The sequence below is a fragment of the Balaenoptera musculus genome, chromosome 6 (assembly GCF_009873245.2).
Source record: "Balaenoptera musculus isolate JJ_BM4_2016_0621 chromosome 6, mBalMus1.pri.v3, whole genome shotgun sequence".
NCBI lineage: Eukaryota > Metazoa > Chordata > Mammalia > Artiodactyla > Balaenopteridae > Balaenoptera > Balaenoptera musculus.
In genome coordinates, this window is record NC_045790.1 from 25,912,433 (window position 1) to 25,935,362 (window position 22,930).

Here is a 22,930-nt window from a genome sequence, read left to right on the forward strand (position 1 = left end):
ACTTTACAAGAACTTCAAATGATATATGGTAACAATCATGTCAGAACAAATGATAAACACAGGAACAATACTGAAGAGTCTAGGTGGAACCAACCCATGTGTTTGTTAAAACTAAGGAGGTAGGGCCTATGTCCAAAACCTAACAGTTGCTATCTCTGGGTGGTAAGGGAAAAGGTCTTTTCTTCATTATTCTTTTCTGTATGTTTCATATGCTCTATATTGAGCATATGCCACTTTTTTAATCAGAAAAAAAAATCTCTTAAAATTTGAGTGGACATCTTTTCATCACGAAGAGATGGGTAGCGGTAGGATGACCTTTGGGCAAATGTGTCCAGATGGAAAAGCCTGGCATAATTGTCATATCTGTTTACCGAGAAATGGTCAGGCCTCTGCTTCTCCCATACGGGGTTGCATGTGATGTGGGAGACCTCCAGCATCTTCTTTCCAGAACTCATCCCGTTGTCCTTGTCCAGTTTGAACTTTTTTTTTCTTTACCATGACAGACTTCTTGGGCTTGGGACTGAGGAAAAGCAGAGTGTAGCTCCAGGAGGGCTTCTGGACGTAGAATTTCTAGGTGGAAGAGTCGGGGTTCTCGGCCACGTAGCACAGCCATGCCATCTGAATAAGCGAGGCTGCCACCAGGATATGCTGGTTGAAATTCTTCTGCCTTTGCTTCTGCTGGACCTTCAGTGCAGAACCAGAGCCTAGAATTCCCACTGGGAGCACAAAGGAGGAGATGGCGAAGACAGAAAAGCAGGAGGTGATAGTCTTCTAGACCCATGTCTGGGGCACCTTGTTGCCATAGCCAATGGTGGTGACCATGACCACCCCCCACCACCACCACAGGGCATCTGCGTAGCTGCCAAACTCGACTCGGTTGGATTTCTCTTTCATGGTGTCCTTCTTGGCCAGGTACACAAAGTGGGAGGAGAAGATGAGGTCCACGAAGCTGATATACAGGAGTTCCTGGCGGTGGATGGACCATGGAGCCCAGCAGCCCTGGCCGTCAATGTGCAGCATCCTCAGGATCTGGAGGAAGCAGATGTCCCTGATGGCCAAGGTGGCAAACACCTGCCCTTTAGAGCCCACTTAGAGGACAACCATGGAGGCCTTGGCAGCGATGAGGTCAATGATGGAAATGGGTTTCCAGGCAAAGTGCAGCTGGCCCCAGATGTCCCGTACTCGCTGCAGCACCCTGCTGACCAGAGGTGGAGCACTTACTCCATCCCAAAGAACACAACCAGGACAATCTCCATCCAGAAGAGGGTCCCCGTGGCTTGGCAACATACAGCTCGACGGTGGACAGCACTCTGAAGATGTCAGACCAGGACAATGAGGAAGACAAAACACTTCCATTTGGAGGTGCTGGAGGAAGTTGTAGATGCAGCCCTGGATGTGAGTGTGCATGAGCAGAGGGCGGCGTCCACTGTACACAGAGATGCAACACAAGGGTCGAGGCTCTGGGGCAGCCTTGGGCCAAGGTCAGCAGCAGGGGGCATGGTGGGGTGGGGTGATGAACGTGTAGAGTGCACTGCCAGTGGGGCCACCCTCGGCTAGTTCCACTGAGAATGGGCACTTCTTGGCCAGCCCCGCGCTGTCCTCCCAGGCATCTGGCAGGTGGTCCCTGCCCCAGCACTTCCTCTTGGGCAGGGGCGGGGAGGAGGCTGCAGCCAGGGCCAGGCAGGGTCCACAAGGGCGGGCTGGCATCAGGAGCTGCAGAGTAGTGTGGCCGGCCGCTGCTGTCAGCTGAGCTGTGGGGCTGCTGCCCGCCCAGCCAGGGTGTGAGGGACAGAGCCAGGAAGTCTCAGATGACTTTTTAACTAACAAACTACTGGTCTAAAATGTATTATTTCAGATTAAGTGGGTATCTACCTTATATACTGTTAAGGACAAGGGTTTAAAGAGCTTTTTTAACTCTTTGGACCCAGGAATCCTACATCTTAGAATTAATTAATTGTAGTGAATGCCCAGATCCCCTTTTAGAGCACTCATTCCCCAACTGCCCAGTGTGTTGGCAGACAATAGCTCACAGCTGAGTCTCCCTCCAGGCAGTGGCCTTGGCAAAAGGGAGTGCCTCTTCCCAGGAGCAGTTGCATCCAATGGCTGGTCAATGTGGGGTATAAAGGCCTGTCAACCTTACCTTACTTTGGGCAACTCTCAAAGGTTTCTCCTTCAGTCTGCTACAGGCTGGACACTGGCAGTACTACCCAGTGAACTTTTTGCATATTAATCTCCATCCCTGAGTCTATTTCTCAGGGAATCCAACCAAATATTTAAAAATCCATGCAAATAAAAGATGTGTAACAGGCTGAAAATTTTATTAACAAGAAATTGCAAAGCAATCTTAAAGGACTATGAGATATATATATATACCTGAATCTATATCAAAATAAAAAAGATATGGTTGTGCTAGATGAAAGAACTATGAGAATAAACATATAAATTCAACATTCAGAACAATGATATTAAAACAATGTTGTTTCTGGAATGTAAAAAGTTTTTTACCAAAAATAAGAAATGTATCATCTCTTTCAAATTTCAGAGGAGAGAATTTTTCATTGAATGACATTTCAATCTGACTTCTGATCAAAAGAGAAAACTCACCAATGACCTATCAAGGGTCCCATTTCTTCTTTATGGACAGGCTATGTCTTCCATGAGGCTAAAATATAGCTCATCCTCCTTGACCCCTAATCTCTCCACTGACACTCCTTCCACCTCAATGTAGACATAAATAGCTTTTCTTAATTGCTTTCACATTTGCATCTTTAGACCCAATTTATATCTAAGCATCCCACTGGACCATCTTCCATAGCAGAGGCTACTTTATGGGAATTGCTTATGGACTTGTTCTAGCTCTCTTATTAGGTGAAACATTTCTTAATAGTTTATTCACTTTATTTCCTCTAAGTTCTGAAATGAGTCTTGCATAAATTAAACATCAACACCTTCTGGATAAGAGTCAATGAATGAAGTATGAATTACTGAATAAAGGAGAAACTTCTCAAAAAGGGAGTAAGTCACTGAATAGTAGTTAAAAATAGGGTTTTTTAAAAAAAATTTTCAGAAGTGACAATACTTACCCAAGTTTAAATGACAAGGAGAAGCTGGGAAAGAATTAGATTTAATGTACAGGAAAAGAATACCAGGCATTGGGAAGGAAGGCACCTACATTTCTGAGAAGGGAGAGAAATAAGTTACTTTTCTCCCTATGTCTCAGACCTTCTCTTCCTCTTTAGGCCTTGGTCCTTGGAGGACACTTCCCAATAAAAATATCAAAGGTGGTGCTGCTGCAGGGCCAGCTGGGTTGTCAAGGCTTCTCTCTGCTGATGAGCTCTCACTCACCTGGGCAAGGTTCTCCTGGCATGGCCTTGGTAACCATCCAAGGCTGCCTCTGTTGCTCCAATAAACAGATCACATCTAGCTTAGACATAGAATAATCCTACTTGCAAGAAAAGAAAAGAAGTATGATCAAGCTGTAGGTGTGGCAGAATTCAAGTTCAGTTTTCATCATTGAAGAAGAAAGACGATTACAAGAATAACAAGACGAAAGTGTAAAGGACTTCTGAAGAATGGTATGCAACAGATACCTTTTTCACAACCATACAGTACAGATTATTCCCTCAGTAGCAGAGGCCAGAAATTCAGACAACTCAAAAAATCCACAAAGACAAAGGCATAAATTCCAGATGGTGAATACTGAATGATTTGCAAATAAATGTCCTTACCAATCAAGACCAGGCTGCCATAGTTCTCCAGCATCACATCTCTATATAGATCCTTCTGAGTGGCACCCAGGCAATCCCACTCCTTCTGAGTGAAGTCCACTGCCACATCCTTGAATGCCACCAACCTCTGAAAAAAGTCACCACATACATCACTGGCGAAGTTATAAAGACAAGTTTTCAAGAAATAAAGAGAGATGGAGAAGTCATCATAGAAAGGAGTAGGCACAGGCTGACACTAGAGGCACATGTCTGATAGGACTGGAGCTGGCACCCTCCCTCCTTCTCATTTTAGAAACAAGTCTCCTTCAGACAGAAGGGCTGGAAGTGAGCAAATATTGTAAAATGGAGTTTCCCAAATAAATTAAGTAGCAAAAAGCACATAGCTTTGAAGACTAAGAAAACAAACTTGTGGCCTTCATCCATCTTATGTGTATCTTATATTTACATCTTTGAAAGTACAATTTGCACATGATTCAAAAATTTCTTAGAGACTCAGTTTCATCATTATGTCACAATATGTGATCACAAGCATTTTTCTTTGTCAAGACAAATATCCAGTAAACATTTTTATTGCCTGCTATATACAAGACAAATGGTATTTCTTATGGTTAAACCTAACTTAACAATTCTTATACTTTATATTTTAGACATTCACATTTGCCCAGACTTCTTAAGGTCTTCACAGATGTAAAGCTATTATCTAGTTATCCCATTACATCTCATTAAAAAACTAGTGCAACAAATCAAAGGTGAGAGGGGCCCTCCAGGAGAAGCGGGAGAGGAGCAGAGGGTGTTTTCCCTGCCCACTCAGACATTGGGAGCCTGCTGAGCTCCCAGGCCAGTCCCCTGATCTCCAAGGCCTCCCTTCCCCGCAGCTGCATTGGTCCTGGGGGCATAGGAAGGAGGCCGAGGGGAGAACACAAGAGGCAGCTGGGCGGGGCCCTCTGGGAGGAGCAGAGGTCATTTGCCCTGGCAACTCAGGCCCAGGAAACATGCTGGGCTCCCAGGTGAGGTCCCCCACCCTCTGAGACCAGGGGTGGGGGGCATGCCTGGGCCCCTTCTGTTCCATTGAGCCTAAGCCCCACCTTCCATGGCCTTTTCCAGCCCTGTGGGTCTTAAACATAGGCCCCACCCACTGCCCAAACCTCACCCTTGCTTAGGTCCCACCCTCCACAGCCAAGGCCTTCCCCCCCCCTTTTTTCTTTTCCCTCCTCCTCTTTTTTACTATTCTGGTACTGTTGTACATTCCAGTTGTTGATTCATCTATATTTTTATTTTTATATTCTTTCTAACATATCTGTTTACTAGTCTAATTTTATTTTTTACTTTGTTATTGTTCCCTTTTTTTTTTTTGCCACCCCATGGGGCTTGCTAGATTTTGGTTCATGAGCCGGGGGCCAGGCCAAAGCTCCTGTGGTGGGAGCTCCAAGTCCAAACCACTGGACTAACAGAGAACCTCAGACCCTAGGGAATATTCATCAGAGTGAGGGCTCATGGAGGTCCTCATCTCAGCACCAAGAGCCAGCTCTACCTAACAGCCTACAAACTCCAGTGTTGGAAGCCTCAGGCCAAACAACAAGTAAAACAGGAACACAATCCTACGCATAGAAAGAAAAAAAATGAGATGACAAAAAAATAAGTCACAGATGAAGGAGGAAGGTAAAAACCTACAAGACCAAATAAATGAGGAGGAAATAGGCAATCTACCTAAAAAAGAATTTAGAGTAATGATGGTAAAGATGATCCAGAATCTCAGAAACAGAATGGAGGCATGGATTGAGAAAATACAAGAAATGTTTAATGAAGATCTAGAAGAACTAAAGAAGAAACAAACAGAGATGAACAACATAATAACTGAAATGAAAAATACACTAGAAGAAATCAATAACAGAATAACTGAGGCAGAAGAATGAATAAGTGAGCTGGAAGACAAAATGGTGGAAATAACTGCCAAGGAGCAGAATAAAGAAAAAAGAATGAAAAGAATTGAAGACAATTTCAGAGACCTCTGGGATGACACTAAATGCACCAACATTCGAATTATAGGGGTCCCAGAACAAGAAGAGAAAAAGAAAGGGTCTGAGAAAATATTCAAAGAGATTATAGTCAAAAACTTTCTTAACATGGGAAAGGAAATAGTCACCCAAGTCCAGGAAGCACAGAGAGGCCCATACAGGTTAAGCCCTAGGAAAAACACACCGAGACACATATTAATCAAAGTAACAAAAATTAAATTCAAAGAAAAAATATTAAAAGCAGGAAGGGAAAAACAAAAAATAACGTACAAAGGAATCCCCATGAGGTTATCAGCTGATGTTTCAGCAGAAACTCTGCAGGTCAGAAGGGAGTGGCAGGATATACTTAAAGTGATGAAAGAGAAAAACCTACAACCAAGAATACTCTACCCAGCCAGGATCTCATTCAGATTCGATGGAGAAACCAAAAGCTTTCCAGACATCCAAAGCTAAGAGAATTCAGCACCACCAAACCAGCTTTACAACATATGCTAAAGAAACTTCTCTAGGTGGGAAACACAAGAGAAGAAAAAGACCAACAAAAACAAACACAAAACAACTAAGAAAATGATAATAGGAACATACATATCTATAATAACCTTGAATATAAATGGATTAAATGCCCCAACCAAAAGACACAGACTGGCTGAATGGATACAAAAACAAGACCCATATATATGCTGTCTATAAGAGACCCACTTCAGATCTAGGGAGACCTACAGACTGAAAGTGAAGGGATGGAAAAAGATATTCTATGTAAATGGAAATCAAATGAAAGCTGGAGTAGCAATACTTGTATCAGATAAAATAAACTTTGAAATAAAAACTGTTATAAAAGATAAAGAGGGACACTACATAATTATCAAGGGATCAATCAAAGAAGAAGACATAACAATTATAAATATTTATGCAGCCAACATAGGAGCACCTCAATACATAAGGCAAATGTTAACAACCATGAAAGAAGAAATTGACAGTAACACAATAATAGTGGGGGACTTTAACACCCCAGTTACACTAATGGACAGATCATCCAAACAGAAAATTAAAAAGGAAACACGAGCTTTAAATGACACAATAGATCAGATAGATTTAGTTGATATTTATAAAACATTCCACCCAAAAGTGGCAGAATACACTTTCTTCTCAAGCGCACACGGAACATTCTCCAGGATAGATCACACCCTGGGTCAGAAATCAAGCCTTGGAAAATTTAAGAAAACTGAAATCGTATCAAGCACCTTTTCTGATTAGAAATCAATTACAGGGAAAAAACTATACAAAACACGAACACTTGGAGACTAAACAGTGTGCTACTAAATAGCCAAGAGATCACTGAAGAAATACATAGAAACAAATGAACAAAAACACGACGACTCAAAACCTATGGGATGCAGCAAAAGCAGTTCTAAGAGGGAAGTACAGAGCAATTCAATCTCACCTCAAGAAAAAAGAAAAATCTCAAATAAACAATCTAACCTTACACCAGAGCAAGTAGAGAAAGAAGAACAAAGAAAACCCAAAGTCAGTAGAAGGAAAGAAATCATGAAGATCAGAGCAGAAATAAATGAAATACTGACGAAGAAAACAATAGCAAAGATCAATAAAACTAAAATCTGGTTCTTTGAGAAGATAAACAAAATTGATAAACCATTAGCCAGACTCATTAAGAAAAAAAGGGAAAGGATGCAAGTCAATAAAATTAGAAATGAAAAAGGAGAAATCACAACTGACACCACAGAAATAGAAAGGATTACAAGAGACTACTACAAACAACTATATGTCAATAAAATGGACAACCACGAAGAAATGGACAAATTCTTGGAAAGGTACAATTTCCAAGACTGAACCAGGAAGAAGTAGGAACAGACTTATCACACGGAATGAAATTGAAACTGTAATTAAAAACCTTCCAAAAAACAAAAGCCCAGGACTAGATGGCTTCACAGGCAAATTCTATCAAACATTTAGATAAGAGCTAACACCCATCCTTCTCAAACTCTTCCAAAAAATTGTGGAGGAAGGCACACTCCCAAACTCATTCTATGAGGCCACCATCACCCTGATACCAAAACCAGAAAAAGATATCACAAAAAAAGAAAATTATAGACAAATATCACTGATGAACATAGATGCAAAAATCCTGAACAAAATACTAGCAAACAGAATCCAACAACACATTAGAAGGATCATACACCATGATCAAGTGGGATTATCCCAGGGATGCAAGGATTCTTCAATATATGCAAACCAATCAATGTGATACACCACATTAACAAAGTAAGGAATAAACACCATATGATCACCTCAATAGATGCTGAAAAAGCTTTTGACAAAATTCAACACCCATTTATGATAAAAACTCTCAAGAAAGTGGGCATAGAGGGAACCTACCTCAACATAATAAGGGCCATATATGACAAACCTACAGCAAGCATCATACTCAATGGTGAAAAACTGGAAGCATTTCCACTAAGATCAGGAACAAGACAAGGATGTCCACTCTCGCCACTCTCATTCAACATAGTTTTGGAAGTCCTAGCCATGGCAATCAGAGAAGAAAAAGAAATAAAAGGAATCCAAATTGGAAAAGAAGAAGTAAAACTGTCACTGTTTGCAGATGACATGATACTATACACAGATAATGCTAAAGATGCCACCAGAAAACTACTAGAACTAATCAATGAATTTGGTAAAGTTGCAGGATACAAAATTAATGCACAGAAATCTCTTGCATTTCTATACACTAATGATGAAAAATCTGAAAGTGAAATTAAGAAAACACTCCCGTTTACCATTGCAACAAAAAGAATAAAATATCTAGGAATAAACCTACCTAAGGAGACAAAAGACCTGTATGCAGAAAATTATAAGACACTGATGAAAGAAATTAAAGGTGATACAAATAGATGGAGAGATATACCATGTTCTTGGATTGGAAGAATCAACATTGTGAAAATGACTCTACTACCCAAAGCAATCTACAGATTCAATGCAATCCCTATCAAACTACCACTGGCATTTTTCACAGAACTAGAACAAAAAAGTTCACAATTTGTATGGAAACACAAAAGACCCCAAATAGCCAAAGCAATCTTGAGAACGAAAAATGGAGCTGGAGGAATCAGGCTCCCTGACTTCACACTATATTACAAAGCTACAGTAATCAAGACATTTTGGTACTGGCACAAAAACAGAAATATAGATCATTGGAACAGGATAGAAAGCCCAGAGATAAACCCACGCACATATGGTCACCTTATCTTTGATAAAGGAGGCAAGCATATACAGTGGAGAAAAGACAGCCTCTTCAATAAGTGGTGCTGGGAAAATTGGACAGGTGCATGTAAAAGTATGAAATTAGAACACTCCCTGACACCATACCCAAAAATAAACTCAAAATGGATTAAAGACCTAAGTGTAAGGCCAGACACTATCAAACTCTTAGAGGAAAACATAGGCAGAACACTCTATGACATAAACGACAACAAGATCCTTTTTGACCCAGCCCCTAGAGAAATGGAAATAAAAACACAAATAAACAAATGGGACCTAATGAAAGTTAAAAGCTTTTGCACAGCAAAGGAAACCATAAACAAGACGAAAAGACAACCCTCAGAATGGGAGAAAATATTTGCAATGAAACAACAGACAAAGGATTAATCTCCAAAATATACAAACAGCTCATGGAGCTCAATATCAAAAAAACAAGCAATCCAATCCAAAAATGGGCTGAAGACCTAAATAGACATTTCATTAAGGAAGACATACCGATGGCCAAGAGGCACATGAAAAGATGCTCAATGTCACTAATTATTAGAGAAATGCAAATCAAAAGTACAATGTGGTATCATCTCACACCAGTCAGAATGGCCATTATCAAAATATCTAGAAACCATAAACGCTGGAAAGGGTGTGGTGAAAAGGGAACCCTCCTGCACTGTTGGTGGGAATGTAAATTGATACAACCACTATGGAAAACAGTATGTAGTTTCCTTAAAAAACTAAAAATAGAACTACCATATTTCCCAGCAATCCCACTACTGGGCATGTTCCCTGAGAAAACCATAATTCAAAAAGAGACATGTACCACAATGTTCATTGCAGCACTATTTACAACAGCCAGGACATGGAACCAACTTAAATGTCCATCAACAGATGAATGGATAAAGAAGATGTGGCACATATATACAATGGAATATTACTCAGCCATAAAAAGAAACGAAATTGAGATTTTTGTAGTGAGGTGGATGGACTTAGAGTCTATCATACAGAGTGAAGTAAATGAGAAAGAAAAACAAATACCGTATGCTAACACATATATATGGAATCTAAATAGAAAAAAAAAAAGGTTCTGATGAACCTAGTTGCAGGGCAGGAATAAAGATGTAGACATAGAGAATAGATTTGAGGACATGGGGTGGGAGGGGGAAGCTGGGATGAAGTGAGAGTAGCATCGACATGTATACACTACCAAATACTGAATGTAAAATAGTTAGCTGGTGGGAGGCAGCCTCATAGCACAGGGAGATCAGCTCGGTGTTTTGTGGTGACCTAGAGAGGTGGGATAGGGAGGATGGGAGGGAGGTTTAAGAGGGAGGGGATATGGGGACATATGTATGCACACGGCTGATTCACTTTGGTGTACAACAGAAACTAACACAGTACTGTGAGGCCATTATACTCCAATAAATCTGTTAGAAAAAACAAAACCAAACAAACAGAAAAACTGAATTACCAGTTCTTAACCTTTATATTTTAGACATTTAGATTTGCCCAGACTTCTCAAGGTCTTCACAGATGGAAAGCTATTACCTAGTTATCCCATTACATCTCATTAAAAAAACTAGTGGAACAAATCAAAGCTTTCTTACACACAGACCCATGTGGTGATTCACCACAGCCTTATTAAGCCATAGTTTTGTGAAAGGAGGCTTTAATATTTCCCATGAGGGAATAGGCTCTATCTGCATTCCTGACTGAAAACTGGACAAATGAGAGATATCTAATAATCTGTCAACTGGTCACTCAAGGACGGACTGGGGAGAAGAGGACTTAGGGAAGGCAATCATGACAATGGCAGATCTGGGAGTACATTCCTGGAAGACACTCCAGTACCTATTTTCAGGACAAATAATAAAACATAGGAACTGAAAAAATTCAGGAAGTGACAATTCGAACTCACATGAGCCATAGCTTTCAGAATTTCAAGACTGATCTGTCTTTTGGGTGATTGTCCTGAGATGGCAGAGCTGGATAGAAAAAAAGAATTCAGTAGAGACCAGGCTTTCCTCAGAGAAGTCAAAGTGAGTATTACAATGACCTGTTCTCCTCATCCCTCCTTCCTTCCACATACATATTAACTGAGGGAGTTCTAAGAAACCACATACACAGCTCCATCCTAAACTCGAAGAACTTGGCTATAGCAGGAATGACAATCTTACTCAGGTGATTTAGCAAAATGTCTTCATTCTAACCTCCCAAAGGAAGTTTCTTGAACATCCAAGTTCCTAGACCTTTAACTCTGTTTAAAATCCCTCAGTGATTATTTTTATATATTGCCTATAAATTACGGTTGTTTTCACTAACAGGTTGGTCAGAACATCCAAGTACCTCATTACAATATGTGGAAATGCCTTCTTTTGCCTTATTTTTTATTAACTGTGTTATTTTGGAGATCATTTTACATTGATGCATTAAATGCTACTTTATTCTTATTTTAGCTATTGAATTTTCCATCTTGAAAATGACCCATAATTTATTTAACTAGCTGCCTAATAATCAATATTTAGATTATTTCCAAGCAACTGCTATTTATTTTACATTGTATGATCCACAAATGAATCTGTATGATAACATCCATAAGTGGAAATGAAGGGTGTGTGTAATACAAATTTTGACACAAGAACTGCCAAGCTGCCAACTATAAAGGCCCTATTATCATTTATTAGTGCTGAGAGTTCAGTGAATTATACCAACTTCTAGTCTACACCCACATTGAGGAAAGTCTTACGGGTTCATCTGGCAGAAGGAAAACAATCCTGGTTGGAAGCATGAGAATGAAGAAAAACATAAAGAGTAAATGATATGAGGGTAAATTTTATTGAGTATTCATCAGGAAAAAATATTCATGTTTAAATATGTGTAGAAATAACATTCATTACAAATAAATACTGGAAAGGATGAGGGAAGAGTAGGAAGCTGGCAAATGAAGTTTAAGACGTTCCAAAGTTCCAATATTGGGAAATAGTAAAAATAATAATTTGTATTAAGTCATAATACATCAAGGATGCATGTTGTAATCTTTAATGTAAACATTAAAATAAACATAAATAAATGTATAACTGACAGAGGAAATGGAAAGATAAAAAATTCAATTAATCCAAAATAAGGCAAAAGAGAAGATAAAGCAGATATACTAAATGGAAAACAAATAATAGTAGGATAGACATAAACACAACTATATAAGTAATTGTATTTAATGTAAACTAGGTAATATAAACTAAGAAAAGACTAAAATTGTCAGAGCATATTTAAAAACAAAACCCAACTACATGCTATTTATAAGAGACACCCTTCAAATATAAGGACAGAGAAAGATTGAAAGTAAAGGATAAAAAAAGACACAGCATGTATATACTAACCAAAAGACAGTAGGTAGAACTAGGGTAATACCAGAAAAAAATAGACTTTATGTCTATTAATTATTCTTGCCGTAAACAGGGATATTTCATTTTTACTATAATGTCAACTCAACAGGCAAGATCACAAAATCCTAAATCTATATGTATTCAATAACATAAAATCAAAATACATAAGACAAAAATTCACAAAAGTAAAAGGAAACTGACAAAATGCAAAGATAGTGAGAGCTTTAACATACCTCTCTCTACAGCTAACATAAGAAATAGAAAAAAATCAGTAAAGATTAAAGACTATCTTGACTGACATAAATAACAAAGTTGATCTGACATATGTAGAATCAAATGACAGAATTCACATTCTTTTCAAGTGCATTTGAAATACCTACTAAAATTGGCCATATCCTGGGCTATAAAGAAAAGCTTTACAATATTCAACAAGGAAATCATTCAGAGTATATTCACTGATAATATGGAACTAATCTAAAGGTCTAAAAAACCACCAGAAAATCCCCAACTGCCTGGAAGCTAAACAGTATACTTTAAAATTATCCAAGCGTCAAAGAAGAAATCAAAATGCAAATTAGAATATATTATGAATTGAAAAATAGTGATGTATGACATATCAAAACTTGTGTGATGTGCTCAAAGTAGTGCATACAGAAAAATGTACAGCCTTAAAGATGTGTTAAAGAAAATTTATAGTCTTCTTACAGAAAAGAAGGCTAAAAGTTAAGTGTTTAAGCTTCCATCTCAAAAAGCTAGAAAGCAAAGGAAGAGCAAATCAAACCTAATGAAAAAATATAATAATAAAGATAAGGCAGTATTATCAATGAAACAGAAATCAAAGATTCCATCAAGAAAAATCAACAAAATCAAAAGTTGTTCCTTTATAAAGATTAATAACATTGATAAATCCCTAAAAAGGCCAAACAACAAAATAAGAGAAACATAGACAATAACAGGGATACAAAGTTGTTCCTATAGAACCCACAGATACCAAGAGAATACTATGAACAACCTTAATAAATGTGAAAAATTGGATGTAAATGTACAAGTCTCTCAATTAATGCAACTTATCAACGCTGTCACAAGTAGAAAATAAGAATATTCCATTACATACCAAAGAAATCTGTCATTAAAAATTCCCACAAAGAAAACCAAAGCCCAGATGACTTCACTGATGACTTCTTCCAAACATTTAAGGAAGAAATGACACCAATCTTAAACTCTTTCTATGTGGTCAATATAACCTTGATTCCAAAACCTGACAAGGAAGAAAGAGAAATTACAGACCAATCTCTCTCATGAACGAAGTTGTAAAATCCTAAATAAAGTTGCAGTCATATAAAAAAAAGATAGACATCATACCCAAGGTGAGTTTATTTGAAGAATGTAAGGGATGTTTGACATTTGAAAATCAATGTAATTTACCTCATTAATTTTAAAAAGAGAAATTCGTATGACCCTCTTAATAGATGCAGAAAAATCATTTGACAAAATTCAACATTATGATAAAAACTAAGCAAACCAGAAATCAAAGGAAATACCATCATTAACCTGATAAAGCATATCTTAATGTCGCCTCAAATATCATAATGCTAATAAACTGAATGCATTCCCCTTAAGATTGCAAAAAGACTCACCACTTCTATTCAACTAGAGGTCCAAGCCAGTACAACAGGGCAACAGAAAAGAAACATGGGGCACAAGTACTGAAAAGGATGAAATTAAATTCATTATTCACAGATGACATGACTGTGTACATAAAAAAATCTAAAAGAACCTACAGATAAACTACTAGAATTGAGTGATTTTTATCCAGGTTGCTGGATACAAGGTTAACTTAAAGAGTCAACTTGATTTCTATAAATCAAGAATTAAATAGAAACAAATATTTTTAACTGATGCACCTTCAATAATATAAAAAGAATCCTCAAAAAACTAAGAATAGAACTACCATATGACCACTTCTGGGTATTTTTCTGAATAAAAACAAAAACACTAAATCAAAAAGATATCCACACCCCTATGTTCATTGCAGCATTATTTACAATAGCCAAGATATAGAAAAAACCTGAGTGTCCATTGATGGATAGATGGATAAAGAAGATGTGGTATATATACACAATGGAATACCACTCAGCCATACAAAAGAATGAAACCCTGTTATTTGTGACAACACAGATGGACCTTGAAGGTATTATGCTAAGTGAAATAAGCAGACAAAGACAAATATTGTATGATTTCATAGATATAAAAATCAGATTAGGTTTACCAGGGGGAAGGGGGTTGAGGGTTGGGCGAAATGGGTGAATGGGGTCAACTGTATGGTGATGGATGGTAACTAGACTTGGGGTAGTGATCACTTTGTAGTGCATACAGATGGCGAATTATAATGCTATATACCTGATACTTACATAATAAAAAAAGAAAAGAAAAAATATACAAATAAAAAGATAGCTAGGACTAAATTGAACAAAATAAGTTTAAGACCTCTAAATTTAAAGTGAAATAATATTACTAAAAGGACATATAGCAGTAATAGATACACCATGTTCATAGATCAGAAAACTGTATTAGTAGATGTAAATTTTCTCAAAAACTTTGTAGATTCAATACAATTACAGTAAAAAAAAAAAACAAGCAAATATTTTTATGAAATTGGCAAACTGGTTCTAATATTCTTATAGAAGTGCAAAGGTCCAAGAATAGCCAAGGCAATCTCAAAGGACAACAAAGGTCATCAACGCCTATTGTAAAGTTATTGAAATTTAGAGACTATGAAACTGGAATTAGAATAAATTGACCAAGAGCTCAAAATGGAGAGTACAGGAAAAGACACACATATGCAGTCACCTGATCTATAACAAAGGTATAATTTCTCTACAGTGAGGAAAGGATGGCTTTTTAATAAATGGTGCTGGGTCAACTTGCTATCCATATGGAAGAAATCAAACTCTAAATATCAGTTCCATATGGTTGCAGATATAAAGGTGAAAAGCAAAATACTAACACTTTTAGAAGAAAACATGATATATTTATGACCTTGGAATGGAAAGATTTTTTAAAATAGGACACAAAAAGCACTACCCATAAAGAAAAATTGATAAAATGGACTGTATTAATATTAAGAATTACTGTGCATCAACAGATACCTCTAAAACAACCTACAAACTGTAATAAGATATTCACTAGAATACATATGTCCAAAAAAGGATTTGTCTCTGGAATACATGTTTTTAAATCTCCTAAAATCAATAACAAAAAGACAACCCAATAGAAAAATGGGCAAAAACTTGAACAGACACTTCACAAAAGAGAATACCCAAACAGCCAATAAACATAAGAAAATGTGCTCAACTTTATTAGGCATCAAAGGAATGTACAAACTCCAGAAAGGCTAAAATTAAAAACATGAAAAGTACTAAGCATTAGTGAGAATGTGAAGTAACTGGAACTTTCATACACTGACAGTGGGAGTACAATGAAAACCTGTTTGGAGAAAATCCACTGAAGTTGAACTTTTTTACCCCTTAAGACCCAGCAATTTCACTTCTAGGTATAAACCCAACAGAAATGCACATTTATGTGCATCAAAAAGCACCTATTGAAAAATTCATAGTAGCAGCATTTGTAACAGCACCAAACTAGAAATTGCAACTGCATCAGACAGTGGTATTATGTTAGTCACACAATAGAATAGTACAGAACAATAAGAATGGATGAACTGTAACAACAAGCAATAATATGAATCTCACAAATATAAACCTGAGCAAAGGAAGACAGAAAAGAGTACAGTGCGGAGTAAAAATAAAGTAAATATATAATGTTAAAGTCAGGATAACGGTTACTCTTAGCAGTAAGATGACAGGGCAGGGGTGTAGGAGAACTGAAATGCTGGCATTGTCCTTTTTTTCCTCCCTGTCTCAGTGCTGATTATCACCAAGGCCTCTTAGGTTTTTAAAAATTCATCAATTTGTATAATCATACATAAGACTTTTTGCAGTATGTATAATGTACAGTACTTGAATGAGGACTACTAAGAATGTAACAAAAATACAAGTATAACAAATTGACAATAATAAAAACTTTGAAAACACCATGTGTTGGAAGAACCACTTTGAAGAACACTTAGGCAGCGTGTAAAAGTGCTTAAGACACTTAGACCTTTTAACACAGGAAACAGAGGTTCAGACCTGTATCAACCCTCAGAAACACATAACGATAGCACTGGAGCCACTCACGATGAAGGCGGGTGGTTACTACAGCTGCAAATCACACACGCGCGCCCACAAATGTGGCACAGCCGCCTGGCCCCTTCCCCTGCGTCCAACCAAGCCCAGCTTAGGCGCACACTCCGCGTGACCAGGACCAGCCAACCCAGCCTCTCCATGCGACTAGGCCCTGCCCCCTCCAGCTACGCCTAACCAAGCCCGCCCCCGGAACTCAGCCCACCACCTTCTCTTCCAGGTGCCAGGCAGCGCCCCGGAGCTAGGCCCCGCCTTCACCCACCAACCAGGGCTCTCGAACGGCGTGTGGCCCCTTTCCCGTGTCCCATCCCCTCATGCACAGTCACGCAAACAGCACATAGCCGCGCAAGCACGTTCACAGCCACTCCCAAGACAGACGCACAGTGACCGCCACTATGACACCGTCATCCTCTTTAGCCCAACCCACACGCCAAGTCGAGAGGCAGCGCAAAAGAGTGACCATTCCTCCGGGGCCGAAAGCCTCAGCGCAGAGTCCGGGCGTCAGCCGCCAATCGGTGGCGGGAAGGCAGGCCGGGGCAGAAGCAGCTTCTGGCGCAGGGGTCTCTGGGAAGTGTAGTCCTGGGCGCCGGGGCAGGGACTGCCGGTAAGAAGTGGAGCTGGGCGGTAGGACGATTGGGTCAGTGTGCTGAGTTGCCTCCAGCCTGCGCGTTGCTGAGGGTGATGCACTCTCCAGAGGTGGACAGCCCAACGATGGGACCTGCGCGAAATACGTTGGACCCTTTGGAAACCGAGTCCAGAGCTGAGAAAGCTGTGGGCCCGCCTCCAGGGCACCCTGATAATTCTCCGGGGGGAGGCCCACAGTGCTGTCCCCACCCAGACGGAATGGCGAAGGTCGCAGATTCCTGATGGTGCTCAAGGCGACTTTCACCTTAGCCTGGGCCTAGGAGGCCTACACTGAGGGAGCCACTTTTCCTGGATTCTGCAGGAGGAAATGTCAGCCCAGGGAAATTGAGGCAGGATTCCCGGCCAGCCCGATGTCTCAGGTCTGTGCGTTGTCCAGTGAGAGAAGCTTAACGAAAGAGGGGATGTTTAAGTTTCAAAGAAATAGACAGTTGACCCTTGAACAACACAGGATTGAACTGAGTGGATCCACTTATATGTGTGTGTGTGTTTGTTTTTGTTTTGTTTTGTTTTGTTTTGTTTTGTTTTCCATACTGCATTACTGCAGGATTCCAGGTTGGTTGAATCCATGGATGGGGAACTGCATATATGGAGAGCAGACTATAGTTATACCGGATCTACTGCACAGAGAGCCAGAGACCCAAACCCCACCCCCACCTCCACCCCCACCCCCACCCTGCTTTGTTCCTCGGTCAACTGCATATGTTAATTTAAAGTACATTTAAAGGAAAAGAAGAAAATAATCATCACTTTTTACCCATAAATCTCACTAACTTCGAGGCAAACACTGTTAAAACTTATAGGCTTAACTTTTCATGTGCATATTTTATATCTAATGTTGTATATTTTCATGCACTCCTACCCACATTTTGAAAGTCTTTCCACTGCCACCCCCCCCAACCCCCCAATGTACTGATCCTACCACCTTCTCATAGCCCTCTATCTAACTGTCTCTCTCCTTTCTTGTTAAATTCCATGGTCAATCTTTATATTCACTGGTATACTCTTGCTTGCTGTTCTCTTGCTTTGGTTAAATACAATACTGGTTATAGAAAAATCTCCTCCTACTTTGCACTTGTACCCATGCAGAGCAGCTGAATGTGACTGGAAAAAAAACACGACCACACTGACAGGTCTCACTTTAAATGAGAGGCCACTCTAGCTATCCTGTCCTACCTAAGGTGTAGGGGTAGTGGGGGAGACTGAGAAGCACATGTGAAGTTCATAGTCCAGAGGCACAGGTTCACTGAAAGACTGAGACCTAATCATAACACTATAGAATGGTTCCCCTCCCCCAGTACCTTACCACCGCATTCCTAAATGCTTATTTACAGCAGTTCCTTTTACTCAGTACATCATAACTGGCTATCAAAAATTTATAAGGCATACTAAAAGGTAAAAACACAGTTTGAAGAGATAGAGAAAGCATCTGTACAAGACTCAGATCTGGCAGGGATGTAGGAATTACGAGACTAAATATTTAAAACAACTATGACTAATATGCTACAGGCTCTAATGGAAAAAATAGAGAGCATGCAAGAATAGGCAGGGCTTCCCTGGTGGCACAGTGGTTAAGAATCCACCTGCCAATGCAGGGGGCATGGGTTTGAGCCCTGGTCCGGGAAGAATCCACATGCTGCGGAGCAACTAAGCCTGTGCGCCACAACTACTGAGCCTGTGCTGTAGAGCCCAGCCCAAGAGCCACAGCTATTGAAGCCCTCATGACACAACTACTGAAGCCCGAGTGCCTAGGACCCATGCTCTGCAGCAAGAGAGCCACTGCAGTGAGAAGCCCGCGCACCACAATGAAGAGTAGCTCCCACTTGCCACAACTAGAGAAAGCCTGCACACAGCAACGAAGACCCAACGCAGCCAAAAATTAATTAATTAATTAATTAATTAATTTAAAAACTTTTAAAAAAAAGAATAGATAGGCAGAGTTATGGAAATTCTAAGAAAGAACCAAAAAGAAACGCTAGAGATAAAAACACTAACAGAAATGAAGAATGCCTTTGATGGGTTCACTAGTGGACTAGACGTTGCGTGGAAAGAATTTCTGAACTTAAGGATATCAATAGAAACAAAAGAAAACAAAGACTGGAAAAAAAAAACCCAATATTCAAGTACTGTGAGACATAACAAAAGCAGTAACATACATGTATTGGGAATACCAGAAGGAGAAGAAAGAGAAAAAGGAATAAAAGCAATATGTGAAGCAATAGTAATGACTGAGAATTTCTCCCAAATTAATACCGAATACCAAACCACAGATCCAGGAAATTCAGAGAACACCAAGGAGGATGAATGCCCCAAACGCTAAGCCTAGGCATATCATTTTCAAACTACAGAAAAGCAAAGATAACCTACCCCCAGAATCCTGAAAAAAAGCCAGAAAAATACCCACCTTACCTGTAGAGAAGCAAAGATAAGAATTACATTCAAATTCTCAGAAACTATGCAAGAAAGAAGAGAGTGGAGTGAAATATTTGAAGTATTGAGAGGAAAAAAACAACCAACCTAGAATTCTGTGAAACCAAGCTATGAAATTATCCTTCAAATGTGTAGGAGAAATAAAGACTAACAGACAAAACAAAAATCGAGGAAATTTGTTGCCAGTAGATCTGCCTCAAAGAAATGTTGACAGAAGTTCTTTACAGAGAAAGAAAATGATATAGATTAGCAACTCCAGATCTATGTAAAGAAAGGAAGAGCATCAGAGAAGGAATAAGTGAAGGTAAAATAGAAACTTTTATTTTTCTTATTCTTAATTGATCTAATGTAACAGTTTGTTCAAAATAATGATGGTGATACTGTATTTGACTGTGTATGCTTGTGTGTGTGTGTGTGTGTGTGTGTGTGTGTGTGTGTATGCTTATGTATAAGTGAAACAAATGACAGTATATTAGGGTTCTCCAGAGAAACAGAACCAACAAGATCTATCTCTATAGCTACATCTATATCTATCTATCTATCTACCTATCTATCTATCTATTGAGAGAGATTGATTTACTATAAGGAATTGACTCACATGATAATGGAGACTGAGAAGTCTAAGATCTACAGTTTACAAGTTGGAGACCCAGGAGAGCCAAAATAGTTCCAGTCCAAGTCTAAGGGCATGAAAACCAGAACTGATGATATAAGTTCTAGTCCAAGTTCAAGTCTGAAGCCAGAAGACCAAAATCCCAGCTCGAAGTGAGTCAGACAGAATTATTTCTTACACAGCCTTTTATTCTATTGAGGATTTCAATGGATTGGACAGGCCCACACACATTTGGGAGATCAGTTTGCTTTACTCAGTCTACTTATTCAAATGTTAATTTCATCTAGAAACACCCACACGGGCACACCCAGAAATACTGTTCAATGAAATATCTGGGCACCCTGTGGCCCAGTCAAGTTGACACATAAAATTAATTAACCATTATGTATACAATTAATGATCATTAGTTTTATAATATTTGCTATTAAAATGACAGGTAGTTTTTCAGAATAATGTTTTATAAGCAACTGAAACAATTCAGTCTTAAAAAGCCTGTCCGAATGTGTGGAACAAAAATATAACTAAATTATATTAACAGTAGGAAAAATCTTATCTTCTTCCCCTGGAGAGTCAGGAACATCAAGGAGCTGAAATTGTGAAAATTCTGAGGTTTTGTACTCTCTGAGCATGGGTTTCTCCAAGAGCAGATCCTGAGCCAAGGATTTAAGTTTGCAAGTAGTTTATTTGGCAAGTGGAGAAAACATTAGTAAAGGAGTAAGAAAATGGGACAAGAAGGTATCTCCTAAAGTGTGCATTATAAAGCAAGTTACCACTGTGGGTAATGGGAGTGTAATTCCATTGGGGAATTCTAGAGACAGTGTAGAACACACACCTCAGCATTTTCCCCCTGAGGGGTGAGGGAGCTGGGGTGTCTTCACACAATGCTGCCAGTAATTGGTTGAAGGCTACTGACAGAGGTGTTCATTGCTGGCACTTCCACTGCTGCACACTCAGGCTCTAGTGTAGGGGAACCAAAGTAGAGAGACACAGCTGTTGGCGATTGGCTGTGGACATTGTGCCCTGGAGTGTTAGGGAATGTGCATGAGGAGACAAGAGTGTCTGCTACTCAAGCCCAGTTCAGTAGCACTTTGATGATTAGAACTGACTTTCCTTTTGATCTTACATTTTCTTTCTTTCTAAGCAGCGTTTTATTTCTTCCATTAGGACAAGAGTTTAAAGTTTGGAGATAACCCTCTTCTTTGATCAATATATGAGTTTATTTTAGTGACTCTATATTACCTTATGTGGAAGTGGTCAAAAATCTAAATTTGAGGCTGAGTAATATGAAGCTGTGCCAGGCCCTGAAATGTAGATGATTAATGTAATAGTGCCTTCAGGATCTCCCTATCTTCTGAAAGCATGGACAGGGAAAATAATGGTGACAATTGGATGCAGAATTACTATGACAGAATAAAGCTAGGAATCATTCTAGCACTGAGCCCAGAGGTTAACAAACCTCTAGGGTGTGTAATATTATAATCCCAATTTCACAAACGAGGAAATGGCCTCAGAGAGGTAACAAAACTTTCCAAAATGAACCGTCTAGCAAGTGGCTAAAGAAGGGTGTGTAGCAGGACTAGCTAAATTTCAACACCACATATTAAGGTCTATTCGAGCACACCTATGAGAGGAAAAGTGGCTTTTAAAAAAAATTGTGTTTTCTTTCAGTAACTTCTTTTTACATTTTCACAGAGTAATAATTTTCTATTCTATTTCTTTTTCACTTATATCATAATATACTCATTTTCCCAAATATAAATTCTTCAGAGAACATTTTTTAAATGTCCAGATATTATTTTTTATTGAGATATAATTGACACATATTCAGGTGTGTAACATAATGATTTGATATATGTATATATTGCAAAATGATCACCATTATAAGTCTAGCTAACATGCATCACCACACATAGTTACAATTTTTTTCCTTATGATGAGAACTTTAAAGGTGTACTCTTTTAGCAACTTTCAAATATACAATACAGTATTGTTAACTATAGTCACCATGCTATACATTACATCCCCAGGACATTTATAACTGGAAGTTTGGACTTTTTGATCACCTTCACCCATTTCACCCACCCCTTGCCCCTTGCCTCAGCAACCTCCAACCTCTGTTCTCTGTATCTGTGTGTTTGGTTTGTGTGTGTATGTGTGTGTGTGTGTGTGTTTCAGATTCCACATATGAGTGAGATCATATAGTATTTGACTTTCTCTCTCTGACTTATTGCACTTACCACAATACCCTCAAGGTCATCCATGTTGTCACAAACAGGAGTATTTCCTTCTTTTTTAATGACTGAATAATATTCCATTGTATATATATATATACCACATCTTCTTTATCCATTCATCTGTTGATGGACACTTAGGTTGTTCCCATGTCTTGGTTATTGTAGATAATGCTGGAGTGAACATGGGGTTGCAGATATCCTTGAGATAGTGATTTTGTTTTCTTCAGGTAAATACCCAGAAGTGGCATTGCTGAATCATATGGTAGTTCTATTTTAAATTTTTTGAGGAACCTCCATATTATTTTCCATAGTTGCTGTACCAAGTTACATTCTGACCAACAGTGCACAAGGGTTTCCTTTTCTCTACATCCTCA

General features: G+C 38.9%; 1 pseudogene; it reads right to left on the reverse strand.

Annotated features, from left to right (window-relative positions):
• Positions 1-242: 242 nt before the first annotated feature.
• Positions 243-22,583, reverse strand: LOC118896974 (annotated as a pseudogene).
• Between the last annotated feature and the right edge of the window lie 347 nt (positions 22,584-22,930).